This window comes from Bombina bombina, chromosome 1 (genome assembly GCF_027579735.1).
Source record: "Bombina bombina isolate aBomBom1 chromosome 1, aBomBom1.pri, whole genome shotgun sequence".
Lineage (NCBI taxonomy): Eukaryota > Metazoa > Chordata > Amphibia > Anura > Bombinatoridae > Bombina > Bombina bombina.
In genome coordinates, this window is record NC_069499.1 from 273,375,962 (window position 1) to 273,395,171 (window position 19,210).

A 19,210-nucleotide genomic window follows, 5' to 3' on the forward strand; every position below is an offset into this window, starting at 1 on the left:
TCGCCGTAAGTTTAGTAAGATGTACTACGGCCTCCGAAATGAATGAATTAGCTAGTTTAAGGACTCTAAGCCTGTCCGTAATGTCGTCCAGAGTAGCTGAACCAATGTTCTCTTCCAGAGACTCAATCCAGAATGCCGCTGCAGCCGTGATCGGCGCAATGCATGCAAGGGGTTGCAATATAAAACCTTGTTGAACAAACATTTTCTTAAGGTAACCCTCTAATTTTTTATCCATTGGATCTGAAAAAGCACAGCTATCCTCCACCGGGATAGTGGTACGCTTAGCTAAGGTAGAAACTGCTCCCTCCACCTTAGGGACCGTTTGCCATAAGTCCCTTGTGGTGGCGTCTATTGGAAACATTTTTCTAAATATCGGAGGGGGTGAGAACGGCACACCGGGTCTATCCCACTCCTTAGTAACAATTTCAGTAAGTCTCTTAGGTATAGGAAAAACCTCAGTACTAGTCGGTACCGCAAAATATTTATCCAACCTACACATTTTCTCTGGTATTGCAACTGTGTTACAATCATTCAGAGCCGCTAACACCTCCCCTAGTAATACACAGAGATTTTCAAGTTTAAATTTAAAATTTGAAATATCTGAATCCAGTCTGTTTGGATCAGAACCGTCACCCACAGAATGAAGTTCTCCGTCCTCATGTTCTGCCACCTGTGACGCAGTGTCTGACATGGCCCTAATATTATCAGCGCACTCTGTTCTCACCCCAGAGTGATCACGCTTACCTCTTAGTTCTGGTAATTTAGCCAAAACCTCAGTCATAACAGTAGCCATATCCTGTAATGTGATTTGTAATGGCCGCCCAGATGTACTCGGCGCTACAATATCACGCACCTCCCTCTGAGCGGGAGATGTAGGTACTGACACGTGAGGCGAGTTAGTCGGCATAACTCTCCCCTCGTTGTTTGGTGAAATTTGTTCAATTTGTACAGATTGACTTTTATTTAAAGTAGCATCAATACAGTTAGTACATAAATTTCTATTGGGCTCCACTTTGGCATTGCAACAAATGACACAGGCATCATCCTCTGAATCAGACATGTTTAACACACTAGCAAATAAACTTGTAACTTGGAAATACAATTCAATTAGAATAATATTAAAACGTACTGTGCCTTTAAGAAGCACAGAAGATCTATGACAGTTGAAAATTAATAAATTGAAACAGTTATAGCCTCAATCCTTGTAAATAACACAACTTTAGCAAAGGTTTAATCCCATTAGCAAAGATAACAAATTCTGAAAGCAGGAAACAAATTACAGAATAAACGTTTTTTATCTCAGTCAAACTATAATTCTCACAGCTCTGCTGAGAGAAATTACCTCCCTCAAAATAAGTTTTGAAGACCCCTGAGCTCTGTAGAGATGAACCGGATCATGCAGGGAATACAATGAGTTGCTGACTGAAATATTTGATGCGTAGTAAAAGCGCCAAAAAACGTCCCCTCCCCCTCACACACAGCAGTGAGGGAGAACAGAAACTGTCAGAAAACAGATTAAGCAACAGCCAAGTGGAAAAATAGTGCCCAAACATTTATTCACTCAGTACCTCAGTAAATGAAAACGATTTTACATTCCAGCAAAAACGTTAAACATAATCTCTAGTTATTAAACAGCTTTATGTATTTCTTACAGTGTAATTCTAGTGAAGTACCATTCCCCAGAATACTGAAGTGTAAAGTATACATACATGACATTATATCGGTATGGCAGGATTTTCTCATCAATTCCATTGTCAGAAAATAAAAACTGCTACATACCTCTATGCAGATTCATCTGCCCGCTGTCCCCTGATCTGAAGTTTACCTCTCCTCAGATGGCCGAGAAACAGCAATATGATCTTAACTACTCCGGCTAAAATCATAACAAAAACTCTGGTAGATTCTTCTTCAAACTCTGCCAGAGAGATAATAACACACTCCGGTGCTATTTTAAAATAACAAACTTTTGATTGAAGATATAAAACTAAGTATAATCACCATAGTCCTCTCACACATCCTATCTAGTCGTTGGGTGCAAGAGAATGACTGGGGGTGACGTAGAGGGGAGGAGCTATGTGCAGCTCTGCTGGGTGAATCCTCTTGCACTTCCTGTTGGGGAGGAGTAATATCCCAGAAGTAATGATGACCCGTGGACTGATCACACTTAACAGAAGAAATATCAATATTTTCGAGTCAAGTACCAAGGGTTTTTTCAATTTTTTATATACTTTCATAATTTCTACCTTATCTTGGTAATTTAAAAGTTTTTTTCTATTACTGGTCTGGGGTAAACTCTGTTTAGTGACCTAGTCTGTACTTCAGTAGGTCTAATGCCAATCCTGTGGGCTCTCTCGACTAGGATGTCTCTTGTTAATACCATTTGCATACATTTTGGGATTTCTTTCGATATTAGTTTCTCTAGATCATCATTTAAATATTTCCCTGGAACGCCTAGTAGTCTAATATTATTCTGTCTCACCCTATCTTCTAGTGAATCTAGCCTTTCCTGTAGCTTGTTGGTTTGCAAGACTAACATTTTAATAGTTGTTTCTTTAACGACTAGAATTGGAGATTCTATTATAAGCCTCTACTATTCTAGCATTAAACTGTTTTAAATCAGATATCTCCAAAATGTCCTTCCTTATATTTTCAAATTGCGGTAGCATTAGACATCTGGGAAATAATTGATTACGTTTCTGAGCTCAAAAACAGCCTGTACCCCTGATTCTGTAGTGATACTTTGAGTACTATACTTATTTTTGTTTCTCTCTTTATTTTTAGCCGCCATCATAGGAGATTTGTCTCTCAAATTGTGAACATATTTCTCCATGTGTTCCTGAGAAGAAAAAAAAAGGACAAAAGTGCAGGTGAGTGTGAATAAAGGAGAGAAATAAAACAAAAAAAAAATTCAGAAAAAAAAAAAAAAAGTGAAGTTGTGTATTATTTACAGAAGTGTAGGGGAGATACCTCCTGTTAAGTGAGGACGAAAAAACGATTTAAAAAATAGTGACTTGAGTGCTAAGAAATAGGTGTGTAAGAGTCAACACTTTTCAATATTGACAATCCCTACTGCTGCCCTGCACAACATGTTTAAATTAGTTGAGGGAGAGAAAGAGAAAAGAAAAAAAAGAAAACAAAAATTACAGATTCTTATAATTTTGAGCACTTTCCAGCTCTAAATCTTATGTTATCAGAAACCCATGAGCCAATAGAACAGCAAAAAGGAAAAAAATTATATATTTTTTTTTTTGTGTGAAGACGCATCAGATTAAGTACTCCAAATAGGAACAATTCTCACACAATAGCACCATTTATCAAAACAGTCAGTTGATAATTTTCCACAGCTGCATTCATTACTTTTGGGAAAACAATACCCAAGCAGCTATAGAGGACACTAAAAGCAAAAACGGGAGGGTACAAGAGGCGGCCCATTCTGAGGGCACCAGGCCTGAAAGTCCCTACCCAGGCCTTTGAAAAATAAAAAGGAAAAGGCCCAAGGACCCTGACCGCAGATAGTCCACAGCCTTGCTAGAGACCGCAGAAACTAGACTCGACTCAGTCAACAGCCTCCAAGAGACACCGTCCCCAGCAGTCTGTCTCCAAACAACACACCCCTTACTAAAGAAAGGGAACAAACTACCGTATTCTTCCACAAACAAGAAAAAAGGCACAGAAAAAACATGATTGTACTTGTAAAGCACGGCTAATCCCCCTTAAGGGACTCAAGGCGCTGCTCATTTTATCAACCTCGAAAGGAGGAAAGGCTGAGTAGACCTTGCCGGGGATCGAACTTGCAACCCTCGGTTTGCTACAGTGTAGAGTAGCCACAGTGCAGTAGAATGCTGAGCTAGCTTCCAGCTAGCATAAGGAACTCTAGAACAAAAAAAAAAAAAAAACGGCACAATGAGTCCTAAATAAAAACACAGAACAAAGACTAGAGAGACCGGGTCAGTCTAACAGAGACCCAACTAGTCTGATATAAAAAAAACAAAAGGGGAGGCAACGCCCAGACCCCAGAAATACAGAAACCACAGGAAAAGGCCGGGAGTCAAACAGAGAGAGGATCTTGCCCTAACACAGTGCAACCGCACTCTAGAAAGCAACTGAAGACTAAGGTCTCCAAGTCGCAAAAAGGTATCTCAGAATACCGAAATATTCAGAACGAAACCTCGTGCAGCAAGCTCAGATAGGTCTGACGAACAACACCTGAAGCAAAAACACTGCACGCTGCAGTCATCTATAAATGACTCTCAAACTTAAATACTTGCAGGGCAAATAGAAAGCAGCTGAAGATAGCAATCTGAAGGATCCTAAGTATCCACTAACCAGCGGATAACGTTGCAGGCTTTCTAAGAGCCGCCAGTCCTTCCCATAATCTGGAATGTATAGAAAGGAGAAACCTCAAAAAGGCTTACTGTACCTCGAATGCTCCGAGGACGAAATAGAGCAACAAATCTCAGATCCTGCTCCACAACAGACCAGCCCAAGTGACAGACATGTCTGATAGACCACAAGCCCCTAGGGAATGGAAAGAAAAAAAAAGGGGGGGACTCACCCACCCCAACAAAGCTTGGGTGCCAACCCAATCCGCTCCCCCAAAATAAGGCACTCCCAAGGAGAACCCCCTAGGACCTGGAACAGAGAAAAGTACAATAGATCCGTAGGAAGACCTGTCACAATTCTCTTAGTCTCTATGTAGAGAGATCAATTTTCAACAAGTGGAACAGAGCAGCAGATTCTGCCCCTTACAGAAAGAAGCCACCAGAGATAGGAAACCCCAACTCATAAGGAAATAAACTATCCCCTCCAAAAGGAAGGTCACAGATAAGAACAGCGTACATGTCCACAAAACATGAAGCCATAATATGATCAAAACATGGACTGAATGAAAAATCTTCCATACTCCACTGTTGACCCAACAGAGAAAAAAGTCCCCATAGAGGAGCACACTCCGTCCGAAGGACAAGTCAGGCCTTAAAGTTTATAACCAGTACCTGAAGGTGGATGTGAACTCTGGCCTACCTGCTTGCAAGCCTAATGAGCTAGCCCCTATGTCGCAACAATAGGGTCCCTGAAAAAAACTGGGTCATCCCGAACCAGTCCTCATAAGTCTCCAGACATCAAAGGAGGATCCAAGACAAGAACTCCGGACCCAGAATCGTCCTAGAACAAACAACACCCGCAGGGAACACAAGATACCTTGTGTGAAGCAATCAGACCTCACAGGGGATGAGAGCCCGGAAATCCAGGGAACGGGTACAGGACTCACTTGTAATTCCCAGCCCAAAGGGAAGAAAACACCCGGAGGTCAACACCCCCACAGCAAGGTATTAGGCCGCGACAAAGTCACACAATTTCTTTAGAACCCAAAGGCCCCAAGGGCAGCACTAAGGGAAATGAAAACGAGAACATAGCCACCCGAAATAGAGAAGAAAGGCTTGTCTCCATAATCCTTTCAGATTAACGTTCCAGAGGACTACACCCAAGAGAGAAGAATGCAAAGCATCCCGAACCCCGGCAGAAAAACATACCTAAGCTTGGAAAAAGAGACAACACCTCCTATCGCCCCTGATATGGAGACGACTAACTCCCGAAGGAAGACAGAGCCTCACGGCCTTTACTTTCTAATTAAGAGGCCAAAGCCACCAAAAAAACAGAAAGTCTCGACCCAAAGGATGAGAACCTCTAAAAGGAATAAGTCCTAAAAGGACACTTCCAAAGAGAACATGAAAGGCAAAACTGTAAGAATGCTGGTATGAAGGACCTAAATCCTCTAAGCCTCCAACCGACAACGGGAAGGAACACTAGTTCCCGAAAAATTCGGAAACGACTGAGCATGTCGCCGCGGATGTCAACTGAGTCTTGGCCCACTAGATTGAAAGGCGACTAAGGACTGAACCAATCCCCCATGTCCCTAAGCAACCACATACCCTCAAGTCCTCTCAGGATGCTAGTTTAAGATTGTAAAATAAAACAAGACAACCTCACAAATCTTATTGTGATCACTAGGCACCCTCACCGGACATATAAAAAAAAAAAAAAAAAAAAAAAAAAGTGCCACGTGTCTGAACTAGGCCTCAAAAGATAGGATTTGAACCCAGTCAGGACCAGCCTGAAAACCAAGGGCCCCAGCACTGTCAAGGCCACATAGTGTCTCCCCCGCTGATGGCGGGATAAAAGAACAGTCAGACAGACTTTTTTAAACAGTGCGACCACAAAATCACGAGTATCAAGTCCAGAGAGGAAAGTTCCCGAAGGAAACATCACACCACAACATGAGCTTTAGACCAAATAAAAATCATCCTTCCTGGGCGATAACCTACGGGTTGCCTTATCTTATTTTCATCAGGTGAGAACGGACAGACCTGCAGGACCAGCCCAACAGGGGTCCAAGACTTCCAAGCTTAGAACCGGAAAAGGATACTCAAATAAAGACTATAAGATTACTTCATCCCCTTATGTCTATGTATGCAAGCCAGTCGAAGAGTAAGACTGAGAATCCCCAGACCCATTAAGAGTGGGATCCTCCAGCAATGCCAAAAACGTGCCTTAGTAGGACATGAAGGCGTGCCAGTCTATAACTAAAGGCGCAACATACCTCCGCCGGGACAAAAGGAAACACCGGCCCTGAAGGTTGATCCCCTGAGGCCTCAGGGGCAGTCGCTGCCCCGGAAGGCTGAACTGGACCAGGCGATACCACACCTGATGAGCCCCGGTTAACGAAACACGGACAATATCATAAGCACACTCCTGGCCATGTGGAACCGTGTCGTAACCTCTGGTGGGAACAGGCCACACTCCCTAGAAAGGTAGCATTTGGGTTACCTGCATGTGTAGTAAGAGTTGATGGTAGGGAACTCGTCTTGTGAGAAATAGAATCCCCAGAGACGGATGGCTCAGTGGGCACCCGATTCCGAGGAACAGAGAACTCTAAAATGGCATTTGGAACATAACTGATGGGCATGTATCACCTGGGCCAATTCATATTTTTTGCAAGAAGTAGAGTCTGAATCAGAAACATCCCGTCTCCAAGAATCCTCCATAACTGGGACACTGCCGCTTCCAGAGAACCAGACACCAGCAAGGATTTCTGTCGCCACGCGGTCAGGAAAACAGAAATGGAGTCACAAGGTAAACCGTGCAGTCCATGCAAAAGCGTGCCTGACCAAAAAGTCCACGTCACTAGACATAGGCCGTTATGTTCCAAAATAGCCATGAGCCGAAGCAACACTACAGAATCACATAACAAGCATGATTATAAAAACCCCTGTTCAACAAGCCCCCTCAAGAGATATTAACCCTTGATTCCTAGATACAAAAAGGAGCCTCACTGAGACCCTATGCTAAAGTTATCCCCGAAAGGTTGTAGCCCCTCTCGGATAAACAGTTGTAATTACAATACATCCATGATGAAAGTAAAATGAAACGATCTTACCAGAATCTATGCCGTGGAACAGGTACATGGCCCTTCAAGTGTGACATATAATAGCGTCGCTTCTGCCATGGACTTGAGAGAAAAAAGCAGGCAGCGAAACTCGTCAACGCCGATTGCTTGTAGAGCTGTTAATATGAGTCGGGATGGTTTTGCAGAAAGACTCTCCCTGCATCTCCGGACTCTTTCACCCATGCTCTCACTGAGAAGCTGACAGGACTACTTAAAACTCCAGTCTCATGCCAAAGAGTACTACCCTCCATAAGAGACTATCGAAAAACTTTTGACACTTCTCTGCCAACCTCCTGGGACGAAAGGCAAAGAATGACTGGGGGATGAGGGAAGTGGGAAGAGTATTTAAGCCTTTGGCTGGGGTGTCTGACTCCTCCTGGAGGCCAGGTTCTTATTTCCCAAAAGTAATAAACGCAGCTGTGGACTCTTTCCATTTATGAAGAAAAAGTCCATACGTCAAGAGTTCCAGATTGATATTAACTCAGTTATAATATAACCAGTTGCAAAGTTGCTAGGGCTTTTCCAACCCCTGCAGATTTATTTTCGGATATATCTCAAGGCGAAATTAACAGCTGCTTATATGTCCCAGGAGCACCTCAAGCCTCTTGCTTCTATTATATTATAAGCGTTAACTAGCAAACTAGTTAGAATAAAAGACACTTAAATAGCAGATCCAGCTATTCATATAGGCATTCGTATCATGCTCCTGTTAGCTGAATAATCACAGACACCTTTCTTCAAAATTGACTTCTACTAGAATCACTGTCTTTTAGTATCAGCAGAGATCTTACATATAACAACCAGTATTTTAGACCACACCAGATAAATCTCAGATTAAGGTTTCCAAGTGTCTTTGTATCAAAATCTTATCCTGTGCTGTATTCACAAAAGCGGGCATGTCTTCCTTATTTCAGGCATCTTCACTGGGGTACTATTATGTCCACTTGGGGCGACAATCCTCCCTTTCCCCAGACTTACAAGCCATGTTATAAATTCACATTCATTAATTCCAACAGTCCCTCTTTTTCCATAAACAGTCACATCAATATGCAATTTTTCCGCTTTCACAACCTTTAGATCAATAAATAACTTGCTTATGCAGCGTTTATATCGATTTTAAGCAGGTAGGATTGCAGACATATTCACTGGGATAGAGCATAGGCAAACAAAATCATCAACTCTATATCACCATTAATACCCTAACCCAGACTTACAGGCCATTACATATATGAGGCAAAAGCCCTCTACCAGTCATTCATCATGAAGTAGATAAACAAAAACCAAAGCACTTATCTTTTCCTTGGCTTCTTCAGATCTCTTTAAATAGCTGCGGCAGCTTGAGTCGTCTTTTCTTTCCACAGCAGAAGCGAAACAGTCTGACAGCTTTATATGGAGCAGAAAACAGGGCATCTGTTACGACGCCTGTAGCTACGGATTGGGACTTTACGGGGAGAGACTTACTCTCGCACTGATGTCTCCATTTTGCTGCTTGCTTCCTAAGCACTTCCCAAACACTTTAGTCAGTGTCACGTGCACTGGTCTCTCAATCCTGCCCTCTTCCTCCTTAGCTTAGGAGGAGGCAGGCAGCGTAGTTTGTCCCGGCTTGTATGGGCATAGGGTCTGCTAATGAGGCATTGTGACGTGGAGGTTGGAGCAGTTGCACTTTGCGCTCTCTCCCTCAGCCCACCCACCGGAAGTCCCCAAGGCTGATTTTTTTCTTATGCTTATCAGATGGTGTTGTGCCCAGGTGCCTACTTCCTAGGTGTTGTGTACCCATGAAGAGATATGGAAGCATTTTGTTGAACCGAGCAGCAATCTTATGCTGATTACTGGGAGAAATTATATGGTCATCTGCACAACGAGAATAAGTGAACATTTCCTATGCTGGATTACAGATAATACACTGTTGTGATTAAGACTTTTGTTAGAAATACTTAGAGACATTGTTCTCAATTCTCTTAAAATGTTATAATTGAGGAAGGTTTTAATAAATTAAAAATCTTGTTAGAAGTTACCACTCCTGAGCTGTTTTTTGTCACAAAATTGATTCACGGAAAAGTGCCGGATAGAATACATACATAACCCAGCACTCTCAGCAGTATAACCTCTGAGGTGCACTAACAAACACATAATCTTGCTCCAAAAGGAAAGGAACTCTCCGGTTTTGAGTTAAAACATACTTTTACTGCATAAACATTTTCGGGATCCCGAAAACGTTTATGTAGCAAAAGTATGTTTTGATATACATGCAGTCATAGGAGGCAGGTGAGGCACTGCCGCACCTGCCATTTGGGGAATTTTTAAATAAAAAATCCCCCCCCCCCCCAATTTTTCTTCTATATTGTGCAATAGAGAGGCAGCATAGGGGTTGGCTTTCTCTCTATAATGCAATCTTGTAGCATGCTTAGCTACCAGTAGCCGATCATCTGCGCCAGTGGTGGTTTGTGCTGCAGCGCGGCTAAAAAAAACTTCATATGGGAGGCATCTCTAATGTGGCCTCTTAGCCAATGAGCGCCAGTCATGTATGTTCTCCTGGTGATTGACTCTCCCAAATTTGACCACTGACTATTTCTAATCCTGATAACCCCCTCCACTATTGGAGGTTAAACTTGCTATTGTTTCTTTGAAGGCACATAAAGCCCCAGGACCCAACAGATTTCCGACCACATTATATAAAACCTTTGTATCAGATTTATCCCTTATACTACTTTGATTTTATAATACGGCATCAGGAGGGGGGTTATTTCTCTAGTGAATTTTTAGAGGACAGCATACTTACAATCCGTAAGGAAGGAAAAGACTCACCCTTCTATAAAAGTAACAGACCCATTTCCCTCAAATGTTGATGTAAAAATCTAGGCAAAAAATACAAACTACTAGATTAGGGAATCACTTGCCGTCCGTTATTCACCTAGACCAGGAAGGTTTCACCTCAAGTAGAAGAAGGGGTTGATGGGACTATATGATCCAGACCCCGACAACTTTCGAAATACGCGACTCATTTTGTACAGCTTTTAGAGCCCACTATATAGCCCCATCAGTCTTTAGTTAAGGGGACATAAAACTAAATTTGTTTCCCCTTTCATGATTTAGATAGAAAATAGTGATTTTAAAAAGCATTCCAATTTACTTCTATTATCCAATTTGTTTTGTTCTCTTGATATCCTTTGTGTGGGATTAATATCAAAAATGGCACGCGACACGGCTGCCCCCTTTCTCCTCTCCTATTTGTCCAAGAAATCAAAAGATTGCTCACAAGAATTTCTTATATTCAGGAGTCACCGCTTTGTAGATGAGGAAAGGCTAGGGGCTGGGTTGAAAAATCCATGAGAACCAGTCCATATTGACCGTTCTCTTCAACAGCGCTTCACTACGGTTGCACTGTGTTAATAAATACTTAGAGTCCAGCCAAAATACATTGTTGCTTGAAGAGAAAAGCTTGATGCGGAGCAGAGCTACAAAGCAAAACAGCTAACAGTTTCTGCAAACATGCAGCATTTTCTGTGATGGCATCTCAGATCACAGCATGTTCTGCCTTGGGGCTAAGCAGAAACTAGCCCTTTTTGCTGACAACCTGACAGTTTTTCTTACAGACCCATTAACATCCCTACCATCTCAAATTTCTATACTGGAGTTTTTGGAACGATATCCTACTATAAAAGTTCAATGTTAGCAAAACCAAGGCTTACTCCATTAGCATGTCCCCTAGAGAATGACAAAACTCCAAAGATCTTTTTCTTTCAAGTGGTCCACTAAAGGAATACGCCATTTAGGAGTGTTTCTCTCTCATGATAAATCTACTATATCTCCCCCCCCCCCCCCACGAGTTGCAGCTTGCATTCTTCAAAATGTTAACAGTTTGGTTTAAACTTCCTCATTTCTTGATTGCCACACACCCCTCTCCATTAACTGCTTACTTCATAGTTTACCTAATGTATATATTAGTTAATGGAGGTGGGTGGACTAGCTTCAACTATTTACTCAGATAACGTTTTACATAGCCAAACGGCTTTACTTGGTAAGCTAAAACTCTCCATTAAACTACAGTTTGACTTACTCAGGCTGAGATCTTCGATGCGAGTCTGGGAATTTCTCACAGGGGACCTCCGAAGTCTGACCTTATGGAAGACTTGGTGGTCCACAAACCTCAAGTTATATAATTCTTTATCCAACACTATAAATGCCTTTTGAGCACCTTTAAAACAAAACACCTTGAAGCGCAGAAGTGGCGAGTATACACCTAAGCAGTGGACCAGTGCCATCCATTTGACCAAGCCTGCAATATATTGCGTGACTATGTATGAACTATACTATAAACTTTTGACAAGATGGCACCTAGTCCCAACAATATTCCAGAAAATGTATCCTGCATATAACCCTAGGTGCTGGAGGGAGTGGAGAACTGCAAACACCTCTTCATATTTGGTGGTCATGTCCTGAACTCCTTTTGGACAAAAGCTCTGAAACTTTGCACCAGCCTAGACCTTCCTGATGTGTCATCACCCATGTACAACGCTTTTACACTTAGGTGTCAAAACAAAAAGTATTTGCTAGTTTATGTCTTGATCTCAGTTAAACTTCTGGTAGATAGAGACTGGAATAAAGTAAACCCCCCTAGATGTCAAGGAGTAATAGATTGTATTAACTATATTAAATCAATGGAAAGACATGTCTTTAAGTCCAAACAGCTGATGGACACCTTTCGTTTGGGAACCTTAGGAATCCCGAACACCCTGCAGAGTATGCAAAGAAACAGAGTCTGCCTAAACTAAAACTATACCTTATTGATTAGCTGGACTTTTGGAGATATTACTTGACGGTTCTTCTTGACCCCCCCCCTTTTTATGTGTACATTACATGATAAGGTAATCATAGCATATGACAATTATTTTACTGCTTTTTCTGTGTTAGTAACCAAGCGTTATGAATGCTTTGTAAGCTGTTTTTCAATAGTGGAATCAATGGTAACCTGTATTGAGTGTCATAACAGCACCTTATCTAAGATTTATCTTATTGTATAATTAAATTTTGTTATGAATAAGAAAATAAAAATATATTTAAATAAAAAAAAATATGAAATGCGTTATTTTTTTAGTTCAATAAACTAAGCTGCTCTGGCTGTGAAAAGAAAAAAAAAAAAAAGGTAAGTTTTTAATCAAAACGGCTGCTTTGTAAACTTTGATGAATGAAAGTGCCCCTGTTTTTAATAGTACAGTAGAATCTCAATTATCCGGAACTCAAGCAACCGGGGAAAAAAAAAATATTTTTTTTTTTTACTTCTTTATTTACAACCAGTACCAGGTACAAATAATACAGTTAATATCCACTGTTCACCACGCAGGGTGAAAAATCAATGTGTTAGTTCCAAAAAGTGGTATAAAAGAGAAAACAATAAACAATATCATTTAGAAAATAAAAATAATTTCCAAAATATAGACTACAGAAATCATCAATACATTGATATACCCTCTGACATTTATCTGTGCACCTTGGTACGGGGGATTTTTTTTATTTTATAACCTAACAGTAATCTAAATGACAGAGACAGACAACACCAAACATAACAAAACAAGGGGAAAAAAAAAAATGTATCCAAAAGGAGAGGGAAAAGCTCCCCCTTCCGTGCCCCCCCCTTGCTTCCCTGCTATTGATGTCAACATCTTCTAGTTAGTCAGCTCTCCTCTAAGACATGCTTCTTGTACATAAATTGAATTACGAAACGGAAAAATATATTGTTTCTGAACACCGACTGGTAAACTTTGAATGAAGTTACCCCATTTATTAAAAATGTTTCCTAACCTCTTGTTCAGAATCATTAGAGGTATCATATTGTTCAATAACTAGTTTTGTATGTATGTTGTTAATAAATTGAGAAAAGTTTGGTGTTTTTTTAGATTTCCAGGAGGAAAAGATAATATTCCTAGCGCATAATATTGTGAAATTTATAAAGATATGATTTAAATTAGGCATCAGGGGTACATTTTCTTGTAACATAATTATATCTTCTTTCTTTAAATACAGCTGTTTAAAAAAATTTGAGAGCAAAAAGGATATTTTGGCCCAAAAACTAAACACCTTTGGGCAACTCCAGATACAATGACTTAAAGGGACACTGTACCCAAAAATTTAATTTCGTGATTCAGATTGAGCATGAAATTTTAAGCAAATTTCGAATTTACTCCTATTATCAAATTCTCTTCATTCTCTTGGTATCTTTATTTGAAAAGCAAGAATGTAAGTTTAGATGCCGGCTCATTTTTGGTGAACAACCTGGGTTGTCCTTGCTGATTGGTGGATAAATTCATCCACCAATAAAGAAGTGCTGTCCAGAGTACTGAAACCAAAAAAAAAGCTTGGATGCCTTCTTTTTCAAATAATGATAGCAAGAGAACGGAGAAAAATTGATAATAGGAGTAAATTAGAAAGTTGCATGCTCTTTCTGAATTACAAATGAACAAATTTGGGTTCAGTGTCCCTTTAAGTTTGCACTAGGAAAATTACATCTCGAACAGGCAAAACTTTGATTTTTATTCCATAGGCTTAACATGTGTGGGGTTACATAGGTGTGATTAATCAGCTTTAATTGCGATTCTCTCCAGGCAAGTAAAGGTGTAGCACACCACGCTCTCGTAATGCTTTTACTTAGCACCCCATTATTAATTCCTGGAATTTCAGCTGCCCACCTTTGTGTCAAAAATATAAGATTATCCTCCCCCTCTCTTTGCAGTAATAGCTTGTACCAGTAAGAGACGGAGTGCTTACCCGCACGAAAAAGGGCAATCCCTGTAGTAAGGCCCTCCCAATTTACCAGGAAAGGGACATCCTTCCTAGCATTCAAGAAGTGTCTTATCTGTAAATAACCAAAAAGGTCTTTTATTATCTATCCTGAAATGGGATTTGATGTCTTCAAATGAATAAATGCTACCACTATCTGGCTCAATGCACTGATAGAAATATTCTAGACCTCTTGATTTCCAGTTTTTAAAGACCTTGCTATTTATTCCTTCTGAAAACTCAGGGTTGCCTCTAATGGGTAAAAATCTGGAGTGTCTAAAACCCTAAAGGTTGATTTTCCACAGACTTTTTGCACGCAAGAATAGGGTTTATAAAACGTGACCATCTTCATTAAATCCGGTAAATTAGGCGTCTCTAAGTGAATTGCAGCTATAAGGGAAAAAAGGAAAAAAAAGGAGATCCTGTTCAAGGTCCTTTAATTGGAAGTGGCCCACATCTAAAAGCCCATCTTTAATAATTTTCATTAAACATACCCAATTATATTTTTGGATACAAGGGAAGTTAAAACCTGCTGATTCTCTCTCTTGGGAGAGTCTATGTAAGGATAATTTAAACTTTCTCTTTCCCCCATAAAAAAAAATTTGAAGGCTTTATTTAGCCTTCTTATATCTATGGGTTTTAGAAACAAGGGCGTGTTCTGCATAATATAAAGAAGTTTCGGAAGAATTATTATTTTAACCAGATTAATTTTACCTGTTAAAGTGAGAGGGAAATTTATCCATCTCTGGAGGTCATTTTGCACTTTATCTATTAATCCTGTCCAGTTTCCTTCGTACCATTTTTTTGGAGATATGTTAACATTTAAACCCAGGTACCTTAAACTCTTAACTTCCTTAAATGGACTTTCTCCTCTATAGTTTTCACTCTTTTGGATCCATAATATTTCGGATTTTTGTGAGTTCACTTTGTACCCCGAAAAAGTACTAAAACTGTGAAGAATCGTCATAGGTTTTGGAATATTTTCGCTAGCATTACTAATGAACACCAAGAGGTCATCCGCGTAGAGAGATATTTTTAGCTCTTTGGGGCCAACTTTTATCCCAGACAGACCTTTTCTCAGGACAACAGCCAAAGGTTCAATACTCAGGTTGAAAAGCAATTGAGACAGCGGGCACCCTTGTCTGGTCCCTTTATTCAATTGGAAATTCTCTGAGAGAAGACCATTTACTACTAAAGCTGAAAATGGCTTGTCATATAACTTATGGACAAATTACAGGAAATAGCCCTTTAAGCCAAATTGTTCTAGGGACTCAAATAGATGATGCCAGTCAATTGCATCGAATGCCAAAAAAAAAATTTAAAACATTTTTTAGAGCATAAATGTGGTAAAGAAACAGTCCGGATCTCTTTAAACAGCAGGAGCTGCAGTAGCTGCATTAAATAGAGCGATAGACACACTTATCTGCTAAGTAAAAGGGACAGAACACAGGTAACACGATTGCATCAGCTTGGCAATCAGGGCGGGTTATCTTGCGGCGGTACAGCATCCCTCTGTCATGTATCCCTCTTCCGGACCAGGGGTCACACTACTACTGGCAAGGTAGTAAAATATTTTATAAATAAATAAATAAGGGAGAGGCCAATAATGCTCAATCAATAAATTCCCAGGATGGCTTAATCTCTTGCTGAAAACAATGTGTTTATTCAGGATAAAATACAAGTGTATTTCCAGAATAAACACATTGTTTTCAGCAAGAGATTGAGCCGTTCTGGGAATTTGTTACTGATTAAGCATCCTGTTGAAGCCTCATACGATACGTATATCCTGTCTAGTGTGCGCCTCTAACCGGCTCCTGCCCATGTGATCCATTATAGAACTAGTTAGACATATTTTTAATAGTGACTCTCAAGCAACCGGAAATACACTTATCCGGAATATACCGATCCCCATGGGTGCAGGTTAATTGAGATTCTAGAGAAATCAAAATAGAGGGCGCCACATGGTGCAGATCAGATGGTAAATGATATGACAGACTAGGAACACAAAAGAATCCTACTCACGAGATGTAGAGCACAGATGTGCAAAAACAGCAGTCCGGAACCACTTGTCGTCCGGTGGACCAAATGGATATGATCACAGGGGCGAATCCTCGTCTCACCAGGGAGAGTCCAGGGATGCCTTGGGGCAGGAGTCAGTCAGCAGATAGGAATCCAACAGTGTCCAGTCCCACACCTCAACTGACTAGAGAAGAGGCTGATTACACATTGCTAAACTTCAGTATAATAGATGAGCATTCAGCATAAAGAAAGAAGACTAGAGAAAAAAAAAAAAACTTGCATACAGTTTTTTTTTCCTCTAGTCTTCTTTCTTTATGCTGAATGCTCATCTGTTATACTGAAGTTTAGCAATGTGTAATCAGCCTCTTCTCTAGTCAGTTGAGGTGTGGGACTGGACACTGTTGGATTCCTATCTGCTGACTGACTCCTGCCCCAAGGCATCCCTGGACTCTCCCTGGTGAGACGAGGATTCGCCCCTGTGATCATATCCATTTGGTCCACCGGACGACAAGTGGTTCCGGACTGCTGTTTTTGCACATCTGTGCTCTACATCTTGTGAGTAGGATTCTTTTGTGTTCCTAGTCTGTCATATCATTTACCATCTGATCTGCACCATGTGGCGCCCTCTATTTTGATTTCTCTAGATTCCCTATCCTTGTGTCGTGGCGTGACACTCTAGAGGAGCGGCCCTCCCGTTTGGAACAACACCTTTTCTGGAACTTTACATTACGGATATTAAGGACTTGGCCGTCACATGCCATCCCATTTCGGATGACAGTTTGTATATTATAGATATTATTGTCCTATCTTTCTTATAATCATTTTTTAGACACTTGCTTTTATTTTTTTACCTGTTACCGTTTGTTACTCCTAGGCGCCTCTTTTAAGTACCTTAGTGATATTAGTTGTTACTAGAGTACTAGTTTCCTTAATTGAGATTCTACTGTATTTTTAAAAAACGGGCTTTCATTCATCAAAGTTTACCTTCACTTTAATTTAAGGTAAGACTTTATGATGACCAAGGTGACGACTGTCCCTTTAAAAAGGGACACTGAACCCACATTTTATCTTTCGTGATTCAAATAGAGCACACAATTTTAAGCAACTTTCTCATTTACATAATTTTTCTTCATTCTCTTGCTATCTTTATTTGAAAAGCCAGCCCATTATTGGTTCACAACCTGGGTTGTGTTTGCCGATTGGTGGCGAAAAGCTGTCCAGGGTACTAAACCAAAAATTGCCTGGCTCCTTAGCTTAGATGCCTTCTTTTTCAAATAAAGATAGCAAAAGAACGAAGAACATTTGATAATAGGAGTAAATTAGAAAGTTGCTTAAAAATTGCATGCTCTATCTGAATCACAAAATAAAAAAAAATGGCTTTTGTATCCCTTTAAGGTAAAGCTGTATTCAAAATTAGAAAGTGATATAAACAAGGATACAAAAGGATTCATGTTCACGCTCCATAGGAACTTATCTTAAAAGTTAATGTAGGGTGACTGAGGGCAAAGGGGAATTCTTAATCCAAGGTGACCTGTTCGTAAAATGCAATAAAGTATATGCTGTTTATTATTTTAATTAACCAAGCTCTCATCCTTTTATGAACAAGTGTTTTTTATGTGTGTGGAGTATTTAAATGCATAAAGATCACTGGCATTATTGAGCGGTGCTTCAACGCGCCCCTTTGTACAAAACTGACCATTACAAGTGGCCCCTTGCAATTTCAACCATTTGTGACAGCTGTTAACTACCTGACCCTCTAATGCTAGGATGGCCAGGTGGCCCATAGTGAACCAGATAGTCAGGAAGTTCAATAAGCTGTACAGGAAAACATATGGGGAAATAATAGAAAAAATACAAATGTATGATTTTTCAACATCCATTGCCTGTTTACTGCACTGAGGAGGGTGGTTTGCGTAGGAAATAAAGAATGTTTAATCCTGTTTGCATCATGTATTTTTTTGCTGGTTAAGTAGTTAGTAAAATCTTGAGCTGAGAAAGAAGTGGAAATAGGAGGTGAGGGTGGGCGGAGAAAGGTTAACAACGTTTGAGTGAAATGGCTGAGAAAACAAATAAGGGGAGTCTGAATTACAACTATTTTTGGTCTATATATACTTCCATGTATGTATATTTGTAAATTCTATAAGTACATTTGGAGTGCTGACACTAAATTCTAACCCAGTAATTATGTGTAAAGGTGGTCTCTATAAACAGACAAATCTGTATACGTTTAGAAGAAAGCTGTGTCCTTGACACATTTTGTATTAAACATCAGTATACTTACACTCCTTGATAGAACTTTACAAAATGTAATTGTAACAGTCATTTAAAGGGGCATTACATTTTAATTGAATTTTCACATAATTTTTTTTTTTTAATTGTGAGCAGTAAAAAAACTCCTGCATGGTACTTTTATTATTGACTTTGCCTGTATGTCCTGTAGTTGACAACACAATTGTGTTTTGTTTTTCAGTGCTCCAGATGGTGAGTCAAAGCTACACAGTGATTGCTAAAACTGAGCGCTGCACATGAGAGAAGATAAACTTTTCAAAGTACGTTAGACAGAGCTAATTTTGCAAACAACACGAATATTTTCAAACTCTTTGTTTCCATATCTTCTGCGTCAAATTGTATAATTGCTGGTACCTCGTGTAGTCCAATTCTCCCCTACTTTACACCAATCAAAACCATGCAATGCATTTCCTATCTGTGCCTTGCACTTACAGGGGCTCTGCAGGTTTGCAAGGGTATATCGGTACAACATATAATAGCTAGGAGATTGTTCACTCACTCACCTGTGCTCAGCTAACACGAGCTCGTGCACACCAGGAGTGCGGCTGTTTCTGGAATGTCGTCATCAAGCCAAGACAAAGAAGTACGTAAGGAATTAACACGTTAGGTGCCAATCCTGTCTGTCAGTATTAGTATCTGTATTTTAGGATTAGTTTGAGCAGTCTATGCAAACAGGACTCCGTA

The 19,210-nt window shown here is 40.2% G+C and overlaps 1 protein-coding gene across 1 annotated transcript in view; it reads right to left on the reverse strand.

Moving 5' to 3' along the window:
• EXD2 (exonuclease 3'-5' domain containing 2) overlaps window positions 1-19,209 on the reverse strand; it is a 227,974-nt gene extending 208,765 nt beyond the window's left edge. Inside the window, exon 1 of the mRNA XM_053697990.1 lies at window positions 19,030-19,209. The gene's annotated coding sequence lies outside the window, so the exon portion shown is untranslated. The remainder of the gene's footprint in view (window positions 1-19,029) is intronic.
• Between the last annotated feature and the right edge of the window lies 1 nt (window position 19,210).